The sequence below is a fragment of the Anguilla anguilla genome, chromosome 4 (genome assembly GCF_013347855.1).
Source record: "Anguilla anguilla isolate fAngAng1 chromosome 4, fAngAng1.pri, whole genome shotgun sequence".
Classification (NCBI taxonomy): domain Eukaryota; kingdom Metazoa; phylum Chordata; class Actinopteri; order Anguilliformes; family Anguillidae; genus Anguilla; species Anguilla anguilla.
Genome location: NC_049204.1, coordinates 62,991,090 through 62,995,366, shown reverse-complemented (window position 1 = coordinate 62,995,366; position 4,277 = coordinate 62,991,090).

Sequence of the window (4,277 nt, the reverse complement as noted above, 5' to 3'; positions counted from 1 at the left end):
CAGGGATCTCATGGAATCTTAACAGGGATCTCATGGGATCTTAACAGGGATCTCATAGGATTTGAGAAGGGATCTCATAGGATCTGAGCAGGAAACTCATAATATCACAGTTGATAAAGAGGAGAAAGAAGGACTCACACTGTACTCCAATACACACATACACAGACACAAACGCACGCACACACACACACACACACACACACACACAAACACACATACACCATATACACACCCACACACACACACACACACATACACACACACACTTTCACATCAATTGATAATACAAACCCAGTTTTCCAGCTCAAGATAGTTTGCTTTCCCCTGTATCCCATTTTTCACCAGGGTCTGATGCCACATAAACGGGTAATCAGCAGCTTGGTAGCCCGCCGTACACAGGGCACAAGACAAAGCCGCCATTTACCCTCCTTACGTGTGCCACTTACTCCGGAGAATTAAAAACAATAGATTTTCTCATTGTGTTCAAAGTTCTTCTTGTCAGCTCTCCTAACTGACTATTGATTATGCTAACATGAGCCCTCGGCTGTGGTGTTCCTAGTGGGCAGTTTTCAACAATTCATTCCAAAGTGGAATAGATTAAAGTGTAATTTGTAACCTCACGCAAGTTTGGACAAGGACAAGGCACTTGTTTCAGGAAATTGGCTTGACCTAGACGGAGGCCGGAGTCCAAAAGGATTTGCTAACAATTTATTTTTGGCGAAATTTATTTATTTTTTGGACAATTTGTGCATAGGACTGTGATGTTTTTCGCATGCTCTGCTATTAGCAATGTTGCTCACGGCAACAATTACTGTTGCAAGCCCAGGAGATGCCAAGATCACTTTTGGTTGGTCAGAGCAGAGAAGCAGGAGGCTTTTTCAAAACTATTGTCTGAGATCCTTTTAAGCTGAAGGAAACAGAGATGCACATGCTGTAAAGCTAAGTGTTGTGCATTTCCGTCTTTAAAAAGGACCATGATGGGAAGGAGCTCCTGAGCTTTATTGTATTATCCTCATACCCATTTTGAAAAAAAAAATGAAAAAAAAATGTTTTTCTGTTTGATGAATTGTTCCTGTTTTAACCAATTATAGGCTGTCAGATACATTCAATCAATCAATCCATCAATCAATCAATCAGTCAATCAATCGATCAATCAATAAATCGATCAAGCAATCAAGGGTCCACACAAACAGGAAGTACTATACTGGCTGCTGAAATTGTTCTTGCCTTTCTGACACGTGAATTTACCATGTGTCCACATGCTACATGCTAATGTTTTTAATGTTTTTACGCCAGTGGTCGTCCAATCTTATCCAGAAAGGGCTGGTGAGGATGCAGGTTTTTTGTTTTAGCCCCAGCACTACAACACCTTTAACTATTTAACTATTTAACTAATCAGGGTCTTCAATCAGGACCTTGATAAGTAGAATCAGGTGTCTTAGTTCCGGGCTGAAACAAAAAAAAAAAAAAAAAGAAAGAAAACTGCGCCCACACCTGCCATTTACAGATAAGATTGGACACCCCCTGTGCCACGCAATCAGGAGATCGACCCAGGAAAATCTGCAGGCATTGACCCACCCCTGAGACTGAGAATGAAGTCTTTCACCCTGGAATAGAGAGGGCTCCGGCAGTGTAGAAAGGTAAAAAAAAAAAGAAAAGATTTTTAACCTGCAGTGTGAAAAGACCTAGAGAAGTGATTTGGTTCTCATGCAGAACTGTTTAGGACAGTGGTAACCAACCCTTTTCCTGGCGATCTGCCATCCAGTAGGTTTCCACTCCAAACCTAACAAAGCACGTCTCATTCAACAGTTAGAGGTCTCCTTGAGCTGCTGATGAGCTGAGTCGGGTGTGCCAAATTAGGGTTGAAATGAAAACCTTCAGCACAGTAGATCTCCAAGAACAGAGGTGATTACCCCTGTTTTAGGGTAACACTGGAAATTTTCATTTTTTTCGGATCGTCGACATACCTGGTGAAAATCCGATTACGGTTCTGTCCAACTCTAAATGAATTTAGCCTGCAAACAATTATTGTGCATTTAGCCAAAGCCCATACTGAAGTCCTAGAACTCTATTGTTGTCCAAAAAAGTATTAAAACAAGTCAAAGAGACATACTGTTGCTTCAGTCACTATAATTCACCATTACAAGGAAACTGGCCTTTGTACTTTTTACTAAAACAACTTTATAAAGTGACAATTGCTTTTTTGATTTGTGGAAAGTAGGTCGGTGCGGCACTGAAATATTGAGAAGTAGTCCCCGCCGTACTGAATAATTTGCTCTGTTTTGAGGTAAATTTGGTAAAAAACTACACCGGCCATGTTTTCCGTGATAATAGATTACATTTTATGAAAATGAAAATGTTTTTCTGAACTGTGTTTAATGGCTTCAGCGTACAATTGGAATGAATGGTTGAGCGCCAAATGGGGTACGATAATGTCTAAAAGTTCTGAGAGTTGGACAGAAACAATTTTTGGTTTTGGTATTTTTATAGGATATATTGACAATACCGGAAAAATGAAAATTACCAGTGTTCTTTATGGCAACAGGTCTGATGAGAAATAATGTGTGTGTACTGCCAGAAAAGATGAGACGAGAAAAACCATGAAAGTGACCAGGCAAGTGATGATGTCACAGTTTTTATAACCTTTGATTCCCTGTGACTGCGATGGAATACTCCCACCTTCCGTTGACTCTTTCACTCCAAAGTCAAATGCAATGATGACTGCCGCCACTGGTCCTCCAAGTCTAACCGTCAATAGAGCTTTTTTAGAACGCAACAGAGTGAGGCGTCAGTGTGTGTTAAGCAAGTGCTTTGCTTCATTTTGTACCTAGAGAAAATTAATCGATTAAATGATGATTTTCTGTCACTGTAAAACAACTACGTCTTCATAAAGGGCGTACATGCATTTTTTAATATAAATGATTGATTGTAATTGGTTGGTTGTGAGTGATTCCAATGTGAATTATGAATGCTAATTAAAACATGATTGCAGTTCCTAAATATTTAAAATAATGTGTGTGTGTGTACACGTGTGTGCGCGCACGTGTGTGTGTGCGTCTCTCAAAGTGACATGCCATAGACAGTAAAAAGTGCACACTCAGCTAATCGGTTTTATCTATTTCCTATGATAAAATGTTCTCAGTGTTATTTTTCTCCTCTTTATAACGTGACAGACTGGGCTTTGCTGGATCCTTTGGACATAGTGTAAAGAGTACTCTCAGCAATGCTCAAAGTAAAGATCCAGTAAACCCATGTTACAAACGAGAGAAAAATAACAACATTGCGAATGTTTTATCATAATGTTTTATCAGCATGGTAGGGTGCTGATGTTTTTTATCTTATATATTTTTTGTCATTTCTTTTTTTTTTTTGTTTTGTTATAATTGACAGTCAAACGGTGGGTCGTTTTGATGGCTGGCCTTATGCTGTCGGAGCAGGGATATTGAGTATGGGTGCGTGTCATGCATATGATTTAACACATCTCAGGACTTGCGCTCCAACCAACTGCATAATTAATGCAATTAATGTGTAACTGTCCAATTGGAAAGAATTTGAGGATTATATGACGGTTCCCATGTTATGCAAGCATAACACCCCCCAACCCCCCCGCTCCACCACTCCTACCATAGACACGGTAAAATGTCCAGTGTTAATTTAACTCTGACAGAGTAAATACGAGTCCAATAGGGGAGTTGATTACCGAGTTGATTTAACACTGAGCATTTCAGTGCGTACCCCTCTTCAGCTATACGAGCTGAACTCGGCGATCAAACTTCGCCCTCTTTCCTTACACTTTGTAATAACTGCACCAATAGAGCCAGGGTTGCCTCAAATCTGGCCCTCAAGGCCAGCAATATCACCAGTGATTGCTCATCCACCCCCCCCCCCCCCCACCGCAACCCCCCCCCACTCCTTCAGCGACTGATTTAGACCTGGCATGCCAGGTGAGTGGAATCTCCACTCCGTCAGTGGCCTAAATCGATCAGTTACCCATCGGCTGTGCATCGAGCCTCGTGGGCCAAATTTGAGCACCCCTGTAATGGAGCAAGGCTCATCCGTGTAGCAGCTGCTCAGTGCCTGCTCGTATAAAGAGCCCCACCCCCCCCCCCCCCCCCAGTCGCTGCATTGATAAATGCGTTACTGCAAAAGAGCGCGCCTGACAATCAATATTTCATATTTCTCTCATAGCAAACAGTAAAATGCCGATGATAACCAGATAGCAGGGGCTCGCTGATTTGGCGAAAAGGTGCGCAGTGCTAACTTTACTCACTTGCCAC